Source organism: Crocodylus siamensis, chromosome 3, assembly GCF_052110815.1.
Source record: "Crocodylus siamensis isolate JL-2025a chromosome 3, ASM5211081v1, whole genome shotgun sequence".
Taxonomy (NCBI): domain Eukaryota; kingdom Metazoa; phylum Chordata; order Crocodylia; family Crocodylidae; genus Crocodylus; species Crocodylus siamensis.
Window position 1 is genome coordinate 66,557,575 of NC_143397.1, and position 15,175 is coordinate 66,572,749.

The following is a 15,175-nucleotide window of genomic DNA, read 5'->3' on the forward strand; positions in this document are numbered from 1 at the left end:
CCCCTGCTGCAATTTTTAAATGTGAGGATGCTGATCCCCTGGACAAGCTGCCCATGGCTCTGTCTTGCTCCCTGCCCCGTTCAGCGTCCTGGATGAATCTTCCCACCCATGCTACTTCCGTCCTTCACACACCTTCCCCTCTACAGACTTACCTGCAGGGTGCTGCTCTCCATGCTACCCAGCTGCATTCCTGTAAATTGGCTGTTGGATCAGAATTGCCCTATATAGCTGGTTAATAATTGGCTATCAGTATCTGCCAAGAAAATCTTCATTGGTGCACCCCTAGTTGTCAGTCATATGAGAAATCAGTTCTCTACTTCCCTCTGTCACTTGTGCCATTCTGTAGTGTACACAGAGAAAATCACTAGGGGTGTGCAAAATAGGCTGTATTCAATTTGAATTCAGATTTAGCCCAAACTGGGGACAGTGATTTGATTAGTTGATTTGGATCACTGTCCCCAACTCGATTCAGCTGAATCCGAATCTAACAATTCAGTGCTGATTTGCAGAATCAGCAATTTGGCCATAGACTTGGCTTTAAATGTTTTTCCTACATATCTCAAGGTACTAGGTATGACTCGTGAATGCTGTGATGGTGGAGCAGATGGAGATTCCCAAAGGAAAACATGGGGGCGCCCCGCCTACTTGGCGGCAAACCCAGAAGTGGAGCGTAAGTACTTTTGGTCCACTACTGGTCCACTGCCAAATGCAACGCCCCCCTCCATAACCCCCAGCTTAGCAATTGGCCATGGGGGACCCCAGGTGCCCCCCCAGACCCAGGAGGCACCAGCATGCTCCCTGGAGGACCCAGAATTGGACAGGAAGTGTTTCTGGTCCATTTCCAGGTCTGCTGCTGAGTGCACTGGGGAGCCACACATGCTCCTATGGGATGTTCCATCCAACTCGCCATCTCAGCATTCACGAGCCGCCTGGTACCTTTATGTATGTAGAAAAAGCATTTAACACTGTCTGAATCATCAAATGTTTCAGAATCGATTTGGAGGGTTCCAATTCAATTTGGAGAGATTAAAGGGTCTCCTGATTTGATTTGGATTTGGAGATTCAGCCACCGAATCAGGCTGAATTTCTGTTGAATTGAATCAGTGACTGAAACTTCGCACAGCCCTAAAAACCATTATAACATTTGTATCAACATTTCTTAAATTAACAATGTTCATTGTATTACTATCTATTTATATTGTATTCAGTGTGTGATAGCTGCTGTACAGAGCATAAAGAAATTTGAAGTAAGGACACAACATACAGTAAAATGATAGAAGACCTGAGACAGCAAAAGCAAGATGGTGTTATTAGTGTTATATATTATACTGACCATGTACACTTAACAGTTCAAATCCTTATGAGGCCTCTTTTTGGTGCACAAATGTTAATATTTAGACAATAAACTTGCAAAAAAATAAACATAAACTATAATTGGAGATCAATATTTTATTCTACTAATCTTTTTTTCAGCATTCTCTGTGGAGATTCTCAGAGTAGACTGAACTGAAAATAGTTTGGGTGGAGTGCCTGAATTTTCAGAAAAACCTACACAGTCATCAGTGCTGTAGTAACATAGGACTCTGCATAATGTCATAATGTATTAGGAGTGATAAAATAAGATCAATAAGATTGTAGCTCAGCCGAATTGTAGGTGTCAAGTAAATGCATGGAAATGACAAGCAAACATTACAGTACTCAAGGCAATATTTTCAGAAAAATATTTCAGCTATTTGAATATTTGGATAGCATTTTATAACATTTCAAAACTGTAGTAGAAACTGTTTTGAATAAAGACTAGGATTATTCAAATTGATAATATAATGAAACCTTGATTCTTTACTGGGTGGAAACCTAAGACCAGAATTTCCTGTGGAAAAAGCTACTGCCAAATGATTCAAAATTAAAACACAGTATTCTAAAAAGTGGTGACCAGGAGAAAAATGGAACCAAAACAACAGAAAGATTTTGAAACGATTAACATTTAATTTTGTTTAAATTCTATTGTTAACTCTGCTATAAAAAAAAATGTCTGCCATAGGGGACCACTACAAAGCACAGACATGTCAACATTATCATATAAAGTTATGACCACACTGTGCCCAGCATCACTTGCCTGCAAAGCTTCCCCACAGAGGGACACCCTTGACCTCAGCCCCAGGTGGCCCTGCTCCCAGCTGTGATGTGCCACCTGGGGCTGGCAGCACCCTCTGCTCCCTCAGCCCCCAAACCATCTTCCCCATCCCTGCCCCACAGCCCCACTTACCTCTGTGCTCCAGGGGTGAAGGGTGAGTGTGAACCTAAGCCCAGCCTTGGCTGCCTTCCCCTTCAGGCTCCACCTTCCCCCCCCGGGCAGGGCTGGGGGTTCCCCACCCTTTTTGCAATTGACTCCTGAAGGCTGGAGCTATGCCAGCACTTTGCAAAAGTGGGGAATCCACAGATTTCTCTGCTAAAAAGAGAAATCTGTGTTTTCTCCGCTAAAAACAGGGAATCCATGGTTTTCTCCATTTTTCCATGGGAAACAGAAAACCCAAATCCCTACTCAGAAGAGGGTAATTGTAGTGTCTTTACTTATGGTGATTTTGTCTGTGCTTGCTGTTACTTCATGAATATACCCTCTACTTTCCCTCCTGCCATGTCTTTGATGTTATTATTATTAATATTACTTTTAGATATTATTAGTCAGGAGGGTTATTTTCCTTTAGCTTGTTCTTATTATGACCTTTTAATGGGGCACGGCTTACACGCAAAATATATATATCAGCCTATCTGCTTATTTGTATACACGACTGGACTCAAAGTTAGATATCCAACCACAGTCTGTTCAAAAGCATTAATTTTTTTCTTTATTTTCCTTTTTTACAACTCGTATTTAAATTCCACACACCATCAGAGGATGTTCATTGTATTAACTTTGTAACTCTTCTTATCCAAAATGATTCTACTTTGTAACAGTTAACACACAAATGAACTGAACTTAACATTAATGAACTGACTCTCCACTAGGATCTTCTTACTTTTCTTTCATTTGGTTCAATGTCTCTCAATTTTAAGGGAGATCTTATCTCTTCAGATCTCCCTGCCTGTAATCTGTTTATCTTTATTGCTATCAGTGCCACCAATCAGCTTCCTCTTTAACTAGTGGTCTCAAACCCTCTTGGTGACCAACCAGACCAGTCATTAATACCAATGGAGAGTTTATAACAAAAATCCTTTTTTTTCTTCTTTTTACTATTGTTGATGGATGTCCCGAATCTCTTGGAGTCCTCCCAGGGATACGCCCCTCTCTCCATTTCTTCTCGCTCCAGCAGTGAATACTGCTGCTCTCTCCACGGATCCTCCTATGGTTCTTTCTTCATTATCTTCTCTTCTCTTTTTTTTTTTTCTCCCTCTCTTCCCGGACCTTGGGTCATGCTGCTGTCTTTTTTCCTTGGAGCTTGGATCCTGCCCCTCCCTGCTTTTCTTGGTGCTTTGATCCTAATAAGGCAACAGCTCTGGAAGCGGCTCTCTCCGCTCTCCCTTGTTGCTCCCCCACTTACTCTCCTCCTTCACAGTAATGAAAGTAGATTACTTATGCAGCTTTATATTGCATATTCCTAGTAGCTGAGTGCTCCCCTTCACAATGTTAATAATTTAAATTTGATACTACAGGCTGTCAAATGATTTAAAGATTTGATCACAATTAGCTGCACAATTAAAAAAATTAGTCACAATTAATCGAGATTTTAATCACACAGCTGAAAACTCAAAATTATGCAGGTACTCTGTATAGCTGGGGGTGGGGTGTGTATGGGGGGATTTGTAAAGGTGTGGGAGGCTGTGGGTGGGTATGTGTGGGTGGCTTGCAGGGGGGTCTGGAGCTTGAGGAGTGGGAAAAGTTTGGATACTGGACTACACAAGTCACTGTTACATTCCGGTAAAACAGTTCCGGCTCTGCAAATAATTGATTTTCTGGTGCAGTAACCAAAACAAAATTTAAAGACACCCTGGCAGGATGTGGGGTGGGGTGAGGTGGGTCAGGAGTGAGGGACAGCAGCAGGGCTGGGGAGCTGTAGCTTGGGAGTGGGGGACAGGGATAGGGCATGGGCATATTGCTGCCCCCCCACAATCGTATGACCCCCTCAACAGGTGTCCTCTTTTTTGAAATTGAAAATACAGTAACTCTACAGGAATGCAGCCCAGCTGTGTATACAGCAGTGCCCAACCAGTAAGTCTGTGCAGGGGAAGGGGTGGGAGAAGGCATGGGGAGCATGTTCCCCTTTACACCTAGATTTGTGCATGGGCTGGAGGTGGGCTGACCTCTGTGGGCTGGGGCTGTGTGCCCTGCTGCCTTTTCCTCAGGAGCCTCACGCTGGCCATGTGTCCCTTACCTGCCTGGTGGTGGTAGGAACAATGTGGCATCATGTGGCTCGTAGGGCAAGGGCAGGATGGTGCAGAGCCTTAGCCCACAGTGGGCAGCCTGCCTCTGCCCTATGTACAAATCTGGGGGGCACATGCCCCCCCTGGAGCTGTGCGCAGTGGCAAGGAGCTGTGCCCCTTACCCTCCATCCCCCTAGACAGGCCACGCACGACTCCATGACTGGCCCTGGCCCGTGTATCCCATATGACATTATTATGCAAATGACACTTTTTGTGCTGTATGGAGAATATCAGTTAAAATTGTACAGATATTGGTCTCTTCTATGAGGGTGGATGGGTGGACAGAGAGATACTCAGCTGTGCACTCAATAGAAAGTGTATTATTAGAAATAATGCTGGGAAAACACTTTGGGGCTTTTATTTTTATGTTTCATATTGATACAAATTTGGATATATATTAACTTCATCACCAAAACCCCCCCAACAATTTTGATTTCACTTCTAATGGTTGCTGAAAATAAATTTTAAGGAGGAACTTCATTCTGGCAAACTGTACTGATAGTGTTATATTATTTTTCCATTTAATTAGTTAAACTCTTACTATACCAGAATGCAGCATAAATCAGATGCACTGCCACCATTTTGATTTCTCTCTCCCTCCCCTCCCCCACTGCTTTTTTCCCAAAAGGCATTTTCAACTTGTATAATTTATTAGACATTGCATATCTGAGCACACACGTTAAAGGGATGAATGAGTTGAATGTTTCCAGGGATACAGGAACAGTTATGGAATATAATTCTGATGCACTGTATGGGATAGTTGTCTCTTTTTTTATTATTCAGGATATAAACCATACCCTGAATAGCTGAAATTATGAAGAAATTTACTCCAGAATCAAGCTCTGGTAAAATTGTTCAATGCAGTATTTCTGTCAGAGTTTGGATACTGGACTACACAGGTCACTGTTACATTCTGGTAAAACAGTTAGGGCTCTGCAAATAATTGATTTTCTGGTGCAGTAACAAAACAAAATATTGAAAGAACCCCCAAACAACCCCCCCATTCAGATATAATCATTTAAAAAAATTTTTGTTGCTGTTGTTTCAGACTAACTTAATTCTCCCTCAAAATTTCATTCAACCACAAAATATTTTACTTCCAAAAAAATTAAAAAATTAACAATAAAACATTTATTATAAGGATAATAATTATTTTTTGCTCTTTTTTCTCGATGGCTGAGTTTAGAACAGTTAGGCTGGATGAAGATGACCCTTCAAGGTGAATTCTCTCCTTTGACTAAGGGAATTTGAGTTCACATTTCTCCTCTCCCAGGAGATTTCCCTAATCACTATGCAGCCTGGTATTCTGAGGTTCTCGCAATCTCTCCCATTGACTCTTCCACTGTGTATACATAATTAAACATCACTGCAAAATCAAGATGTTCCATTTCCTGAGCAAGTGCCCTAATCACTGACTGAGAAAATCATTCTCTCTCTCTCTCCTCTTTCTCTCTCCCTCTGTGTCTTGGTGGCTAAGCGTTTTCCACATGATGAACAACAACAGAGTGTTTGTGGAAGAATACTGTGTAGTCTATTGATTAGAAAACTGTTTAACATCTACTCTCTGCCTTATTTGGAACAGGGATTTGAATGGAAGACTCCTGTCTATAATTAAGTTTGACTTCTTGGAAGAATTTTCAAATATTTACTAATTTTTAATTTTTATATTTTTATATTTATTTCATTTTCCCCAAGAAGGATCTTAGGAACACCTGTTTAATTGTCAGTACTAAGGGAAATAATTTCATATACACTTTTACTGAATACAAACTCCCGAGGATATTCTTTTAGATTTGTAAACTATTCTAGCATCATCTCTTTACAGTCCCCTAAACTATGTTCTAGCACCCAAAATAGTATTCATCAGAAACTCAGCTGGTGCAACCTCATGTGGTTACACTGATCTCCAGAGGCCTATGCCTGTTTATATCAGCTAAGCATCTGATCCTGTATTAGTAAAGAAATTCAATCATCAAATGTCAGTGAAGCTTAAGATTTTGGAATTATGCGAACTCTTTGCTTCCACAGAAATGCGATAGTCACATCTGGAGTACTGTGTCCAGAGTACTCCCCTCTTACCCCCACCCTGCCATAGAAAGGATGTGGACAAATTGGAGAGAGTCCAGCTGAAGGCAGTGGAAATGGTTAAGGGGCTGTAGGGGCACATAACTTCTGTGGAGAGGCTGAAGGAACTGGGTTCATTTAGTCTGCAGAAGAGAAGACAGAGGGGGGATTTCATAGCAGCCTTTAACTACCTGAAGAGGGTTACACAGAGGATGGAACTAGACTGTTCTTCTTGGTGGTAGATGACAACAAGGAGCAGTGGTCTCAAGTTGCAGCAAGGAAAGTGTAGGTTAGATATTAGGAAAAACTTCCTCACTGGGAGGGTGGTAAAGTATTGGAGTTACCTAGAGGGGTTGTGGAAACTTCATCCTTGGGGGTTTTTGAGGCCCAACTGGACTAAGATTTGGCTCGAATGGTCTACTTGGGGGTGGTCCTGCTTTGCATAGGGGGCTGTATTAGATCAGTGTTTCCCGACCACTGTGCCACAGCACAAAAGTGTGCCATCAGAAATGAACAGGTGTGCTGTGAAATTTTGCCATGGCAATGAGATACAGAAGGTATGAGGATGGGGAATGCCTTAACTGGTATGCCGCAGAAAAAATTTATCACTGTAAGTGTGCCTTGGGCTGGAAAAGGTTGGGAAACACCGGACTAGATGACATCCTGAGGTCCCTTCCAACCGTAATTTTCTATGATACGATCCTATGGTGATTGTTCCTTGTTTCCCTGTCAGCTTTCCTTGTCTAAAGTTACCTCATTATAACCTGGTTCTTCTTTTCTTTTTCTCCTTTGACAGCTCCTTCAGGCTAGATTGAATATCTACATTTGAAGGCACATCAGTTAATTTCTCTCATGTCAGATCCATCATTGTGACTTCTTGCAGGCCAGATCTGAAAGTAACCAGGAACCTGACCCTTCTTTGAGCATGGAAGCCCTTGGAGTCAGAGCACAACTAACCACTGGTGTAATCCACATCGAATCTTCTGCCTCAGATCTGACAGCTAAGAGCTGAGCCCTGACAAAAGCCACAGCCTTAAATTCCAGTTCAGTCAGAATGAAAAGTCAAAAGGCTTAAAATACCATGTCCCATTTTGGGAACAGCTGTCTCCAAGCCTGACACCTGAGAAGTTCAATAATGAAGAATTAGAGTAACAACCAGAAAATGGATCATGGGGTCTAGCCAGCATCCAAAAAATATTTCAATATGTAGCCAAAAGGAAACATAAAGCGCTTAAGTGATTGCAGGCGAAGCAATGCATTTACTACAATATAGGAATGTTGGTTTTTATGGGGAAAGAAGACCTCCATCATCCCATGTACATATTCGAAGCCATAGAAGAACAGAGCGCCAGTGATGCTAAATGCTTAGAAGGATATTGTCTCCAGTCCTCTGCCCAAATCTGAAGAAACAGTTCAGTTGTTACAGATTGCATCTCAATGCACTTCTCGTATTTGCACTGTCACTTCCATTCAGGGTAATGATGTGCGCCATCATTTGCACAGATGGCCCCATGAGATTTTTGACCACAACAAGCTACGTCTTGCAGGGGCTCCAAAAGGAATTAAAAAATAAAAACTGAAGAAAACAATTGCTCTCTCTTTATGGTGAGGATCATTCCCTAAAGGAATGTGGTCCTTTCTTAAGTTTAAAAAAATATGAGAAAAGCATCAACATGATAAAGTGGATTTAAAAAGGGATCTAATATTTTTTTATGAAATTCATTTTATATCATAGTAACAGCCAAGAAATTGAACGTATTGAACTATATACCCCAAATGTTCCTGTTGAATGTTGACAGGATCCTCCCAATTACTATGAAAGAAAAAAGGTCATTTGTAATATGTATTTGACATAAAAGTTTTTATAGCCATTTATCTATGCTTCATGAAGAAATGTAAAAGACAAACAGCATTTTCAGTTTATTTTTCTAAATAAATGTGTTGTTTGTATTATTTTCAGTCACTTATTTTGGCTGGTTTTCATTACCCCCAAAAACAATTTAAGGATAGAACCAAAACACAACTGTTTTGCCATGTTAAATCGTAACGATTTGCAGACTGAAAGCTTTAATACAAATACTGTAATTTGTAAAATTATAAAGTATATTTATACTGGCAGATATGTATGAAGGACAAGAAGAGGAAGTATTTTAACTCTTAGTTTCAGAACATAGGTTATTTTGATATTCATGTGATGAGATATATAATGGTCAAGGTTTTTCTATTGAGATGGTATTGTAACAAAGAAAGATTCAGATGGTAACGAATGGAAAGAACAAAATCTAAATGTTGTCTGATATTGATGGTTTCCTTAAATTACACAAAGACACTTTGACAAGTAACTCACTTCATTCAGGAACCACTGTTCTTTCATACTGGGCCGTTAAAGATGCCACTATTTGGTCAGGAACAATTTGGAAACCTAAGGGGTAATGTAGTGTGCTCATTACAACAATTTATACAATCCTTACTTTGCAAGTAGGACCAGACATTGTATCCATGCAATGCAGTATTTTGTTATCAAGTCATTGAACACTTTGATGCTAGAGCTGTTTTGAATAAAAATATATTTTTTCCTTTTTTCATAGTCCTTATGCCTCTGTGTAATTTTAAGAGAAAAAGTGAATCACGTGACATTGAATTATCTTAACTTTATCCAGCCAGACATGGCTTATTTATAAAAATAAGTAGGCTTTCTTCATTCCCTTTGCTCTTCTATGGGACATGCTAATTACATGTTTGGTAAAGGAAAAGTGTCTTTCAAAAAATTAGTTCTAATATAATTATACACCTGAAATGGGGAGATGGCTTAATAATGTACTGCTATGTTCTTATGAACTGTGAATCTGTATGTGCAATCTAGTTTTTGAGGGATGAAATGACAGAACTGCTGAAACGAGTTACTGGAACAGTTGATAAGGTTATTTTGCTTTTGAACAAGAAAGAATTGCCCTTGCTTGAAACTGTGCAGCCAAAAATACAAACTGGACCTGGTTGAAAGAGGAAAAAAATACATTGGATTAATTTTAACTTACTTCCTGTTTGATAGCATCTGTGATCCTCCTAGGATTGTTATGAATTTTTACTTGTCATGAGCAGGAGGGGCTTAAATATGATAGTGAAAGCTCTGAATTTCCATCTAGGCCAATGAAAGATAAGACCTCTGAGCGTTTTGTAGGAGGAGGTGAGCTTGTTAGTTCACACCTGGGTCACCATATTTGTTTGTTGCTTAAAAGTGTGCATGACAATTCAAATGAACCAGCAGCAATTAAATGGCTTAGATTAAGCAGTTGAAAACCCTACCAGTTCAAGGCTGTAAAAGCATTCATTTGGCTGGCTGCCTACTCTAGAGACTGCCCAGCAAAGGACATCCAGCCAAGGGGCCTGAGCATGCATCCCAGTGTGCTTTGTAGGCTTTGCAGTCTGCCTGGAGACAGGTGAGAGCATGGAGGGAACAGGTCAGGACACATTGACTGAAGCCCAGGGGAACCACCCCCATCTCCTAACAACAGCCGCTTTCTCCCTCCTCTCTCTCAGTTGTCAGGTTATCAGATGCCTCTGAGATTGCTATTTTGAAGCTGGGGCTCTGGATGTAGTGGGGGGTTGGTCTTTGCCTGTGGTGAAGCTGGGGCTTTTCCCCTGCCACTGCGGCTGGAGCTGGAGCTCTGACCATGGAAAGAGGGCTTTGACCACTGGGATCCAGGGACTCTGGCCATGGAAACCCCATGACTGCCACCAGAGCTCAGGGCTCTCAAGCCAAGCCAAAGACAGCATCTTCCCTACACTGCATTTCAAAGCCAGTGCCAGCAGCCCCACTCCTGGGGCTGCAGGTCCAAAGGCGTGAGGTGGCACCAGGGAGTAGATGTGCCCCATGGGGTGGTGGCAGGACCACTGGGCTCCTGGCAGGTGGCTTTCCCTGCCTGGTCAGGCTCCAGAGGGTTTACAGTTTAACAGTGATGGAGTCATGGAAAGAGATTTTCCCAGCCACAGGGTTGACAACAGAAAGGGTTTGGTCTGTGATGGTGCAGTCTCTTTTGAGTGGGAGGGGAGCAATGTACACTGAGATGCTTGGATGACAGCAGAGTAAGCTTCTGTCACTTGGTAAGTGTACATGTCTTCATTAAAACTGACTAACTCCTGTCAAGCTAGACTGAGATCTAATCAGGCAAGGTCTAAATGAGTGCACCATTTTAGATCAGACCAAGGGCTATGAACATGTGTATACCAGGTGAAACTGGATTCTAATGTTCTACATGCAATGCTTGTATCCTGAGCCATGTAGTTTGTTTCTGTTTGCTCATTACATGACCCAAATTTTATATATTGGGAGACTTTTATATTTGAAAATTATCTGAAGCACTCATAGGTGTTTAATAAAGCTACATTATTGTGACAGTAATAAGTGCATTTCAAAGTGGTCAGGAGAAGATTTTTAAAGCTGAGTATTCTCTTAATATTATTAGCACAAGTATTAAGCACATTTTTACTTTCTGCAAGCCTTTTCACATGTAAAAACTTGTTTAGCTGAAAAATTGAAAGCAAGTGAGAAAAATTAAAAATTAAATCAGCAGGTTTAATATTTGGAAATGCATTTCCTGCTATACTAGCTTACTCTAGAAAAGACCCAATATCATATTTTTAATATACTAACAGCATAATATATACCTGTTTATCTTCTAGCCACAGCATTGTATAAGGAGATATACAGTAGAAATAACCAGGAGACAGTGGTTATGAACAAAACTGTTACTCTATGCTAATAATAGATAAATAATAAAGACCCATAGGCCTGAATTACAAGATGTCTCCCTGTAAAATATATGAATTTTGGCAAATTGTGGTAAAAATATACCACATTATGGCAAAACTGACCAGAGTTCTCAGTAATTACATTCAGCTGTTGGCAGATCTTTATTAACTGAGGTTTTGCAAATTTCTGGAAGGTACTAAATACAATTCACTACTTTCAAAATAAAAGTTAGTCAACATAGGACAGATTCTGCGATCAGCAGCTTTGTTATAAATTCAGAATCCTTGACATATGTGGACTTAGGCCTAACTTAGATGAGTGTAATAGAGGCAGAATTTAACTGAAACATGTATTGAATCATGAATAATAGACTAGTTTCCTAAACTGTTGGACAGAAATCATTAAAATTAATAAAAACCCCATAATACAGTTGGTTGGAGTGATTTAGATTAATTTGCTGTCTGTGAGTTATGTTGATATCCCCTTGAGATAACATTTCCATTTAGGAAAAAATTATGTCTTACAGGAATTTGAGCATCTCTTGGTAAATAATTGGATATGATTCTCTTATACGCACTATAAAGCTTAAGAACACAAGGGACCATTACTATGTATACACAAATCCAAGATGACTTTGAATTTAAGATGATGCCCCAATAATTAGATTCTAGATGTAAAAAATGTATAAATTTGTCCTCTACCCCTTGGGGCCTGTCCCCCCTCCCCCACCACCACCACTTGCCTCCCCTCCTGCCTGCCCCTCTGTGCCTGTGCCCCCTGATGCCTGCCCCATCCATGGTACCTGCACTATCTCCCTATCATGTGTGCTTCCCAACCACTTGTCCTTCTTCCAACTGCCCCCCCTGTGGTGCCTGCCCCTCCTGCTGCCTGCTTCCCTGCTGCTTTCCTCCATGCCATCTGCCCCTTTCTTATCACTTCCACTGCCTCTTACCTTCTTCTCAGCTTGGACTGTGACCCCCTTACAGCCTGGGGCACAGAGAACATGATAGTTCTGGCTGTAGTTGAACCATGCAGCAACAGTTAGGATAGCAGCAGCTCCACCCCTACCCCTGGAGCAGGGACTACAATCACTATTCCATGGTTACAATGATATATATATAACCTGCTGCTGTATGGGGGCTACAAAGGCAACATGTTCTCTGTGCCTAAAGCCAGAGCAGGCTGTGGTCAGAGCTGGAGTTGGAGCTAGAAGTGAAGCATAGGGTGAAGGGTGGGGGGAGAGGGCAGGCAGCAGAGGTAGAAGAGTAGAGCCAGTGAGGAACAGGGCATGGGGGACAAGTGGCTGTGGCTCTGACTTCTACCCCGAGTCTGAGTTGGGACCAGAGTCAGTGCAGCAACAGCCCCCCTGCCCAGCCCCAGTCCCAGCCCCAGCCCCAGCCCCAGCCCCAACTTGTACTTGACTCCAAGATGAGGGCTGTTTTTTATCATGTTGCATGGGGGGGTGGGGATTGTCTTGGATTTAAGTAAATGTGGTAGATTGTCCAGTTTGACCTCCTGCATGTCACAAGCTAACATACTTCACCAAGGTACCACCCACTTGAAACTTTAGTTCTAATAAAGTATTCTGGGCATAAAACAGGAAGAGTTTTACTGAAGTCAGTTTCTGATGTCTAAGATCCAAACACTGGGGCTCCAAGTTTAGTATTGTGCATATGTGTGTTTATATAATAGGTTAATATTCAAATCATGATTAATTAATGAAATGTTTAAGAATGTAGCATCTGGGCATCTGAAGAGGTAAGTATAGTTGAAATACATTTTCAGAAAGAAAAGTATAGCTACCACAATATCTGGAAGGTCAGGATGGGTCCTTGAAACATATTTTGCCAAATGATTCTCATCATCCAAATCTCTAGAGTTTATGTTGAAATCTATAATACATTTTGCTGTACCAGCTGAACTGAAAACCTTGAACCAGATTTTTAAAACTATTTAGGTCCCTAAACAAAAAGATAGTGGCCAAGCCCCAATTTTGGCCCTTGGCATTGCTCCTGTCAACACTGAAAGACTTAAGGGTTAACATTTTGGCAAATAACTCCCTCTGAAGAAAAAATTTGGTTTAGAATGCTTTTCTTTTGGTTCAATTGAACAGAAGAGGTACGTTAAAATATATTAAAAATGCAGAATATAGAGGTAGAAGCAGTTAGAAACATTTCAAAATCCAGTTGGTCAAAATGAAACTAGGAATATTATCTTCTGCTGAGAGCAACATGGGCATTTAAAAATATGTATGGTGAAATTTTGTCTCTGTTGAAATAAAAGTGTTATAAAACTGAGATCATTAGTGTCAGGATTTCTCCAAATTTCCTGAAAAATGTTGTCCTTTTTTATTAGGTTTTGCTAACATGAAATCATTAGTTCTGCAGAATTTATTCACATCAGTAATCACAATGTCTTATGATATAAATAAGACAGCATTAGGAATTCAATTTTTCATTAGTGAATAGGATACATTTGTAATAGTTTTTGTCTCTCTATGTTGTTATAAATTGAATAAAGCATAATAAACGCAATGTGGAAATAGGATCCAAAAAGCATCACCTTCTATGTAATATTTAAGACATTATGTACTTAAGATACTGGGAGATAAACAAGATATTAATATTTATTTCCATATGCTCAGAAGAAAAAAGCTAACTAAATGAATCAACATTTCTTTTTTCTTTTAAGACTTCAGTGATTTCTAGTACAAAAAGTTTTAACTGCAACTTATTTGTTGTGTGGCAGATGTTTTAAAGCATTCACCATCAAGCAATGTCATCTTTGTTGCTTGTGCAAAACCCATTTGGGATCAAATTAACATATTTGTAAAAGTAGACCTTTTAATTATTCTCTCCTTAAGTAAATGCATAATCTGATAATTATGATGTGATTTGACAAATGAGCTGTCATTCATCATTGTTGTCACTGTCATGATGACGTGCATCCATCTTTAGATCGTGTTATTTAAGAGTGATGACATAATACCAACTTTCAAGAACAAATTGTACTTTTTGAAAAACAAAACAGGTCCTTAATCACAATACCCTTATAGTCCAACAACTAATACTATTTATATGTCAATATTCCAACAACACTATTTTTGTAACATATCTTTCAATATTTTTCTACAGGAATATAATTATCCAGTTGTGAAATGTGCTTTCTCAGTTGTAGTATGAATTAGAACATTTTTTCCCCAATGAAAAAATCTGACTAAAATTCTGAATTTTTTTTTATGTTTGGGTTAAAAATAGATACTCAAATCTTGAAACCCTTTTAAATATCCTAGATTTTATTCTGCTCTTTTTGTTCATTGGAAAGTAGACTTAATGCCTAGTTTCTTGTCACAGCTATTCTTATGAGAGATCCATTTTTTCAAGACAATAGAAAATGTGTAAAAACACTTAATCTTCCTGGATTTACGTTGTGATTAAGGACACTCTTGTAAGAAGAGTTAACTACTAAAAATTCAAAGCCATAAATTTTAACTCTAAACCTTAAATCTGATTTAGTTTACAAGATTAAGGTTACCCTGAATTTAATCTGGAATACAGTGGAATTGTATTTGTCCATTGTTACAGAGCTTTTTGTATCCTCAGTTAACAAATACTTACCAAAATTGTTCAATAATATTACAGTTTCTTTTAATATAAAATATTTACTATTAGAAATGCAAAGCTGGATATAAGGACAATACACAATTTATATTGGATATCATTTACAAATAAGATTCTTAAATGTCCAGTAATGCAGGGCATAATACCACCACTGGATTTGCCCAGTACATTTATTTTTAGAAGCAATATTCAACATTGTCTCTGCAACAGAAATTCACTTATTGTCTTTCTGAATACACTTTATAACTTATAAAGAGATAGCAGTGTTAGTCTGAATTTAGGCAGAAGGCAGGTCAGGATATGCAGTGTTTTGCTGCTCCCA

At 39.7% G+C, this 15,175-nt stretch overlaps 1 protein-coding gene across 6 annotated transcripts in view; it reads left to right on the forward strand.

Moving 5' to 3' along the window:
• The window catches only part of PRR16 (proline rich 16), a 298,326-nt gene extending 284,631 nt beyond the window's left edge, over positions 1-13,695 (forward strand). For all 6 annotated transcript variants that reach the window (XM_090038448.1, XM_090038443.1, XM_090038447.1 and 3 more), the window contains one exon: positions 7,280-13,695. The gene's annotated coding sequence lies outside the window, so the exon portion shown is untranslated. The remainder of the gene's footprint in view (positions 1-7,279) is intronic.
• Positions 13,696-15,175: the final 1,480 nt, after the last annotated feature.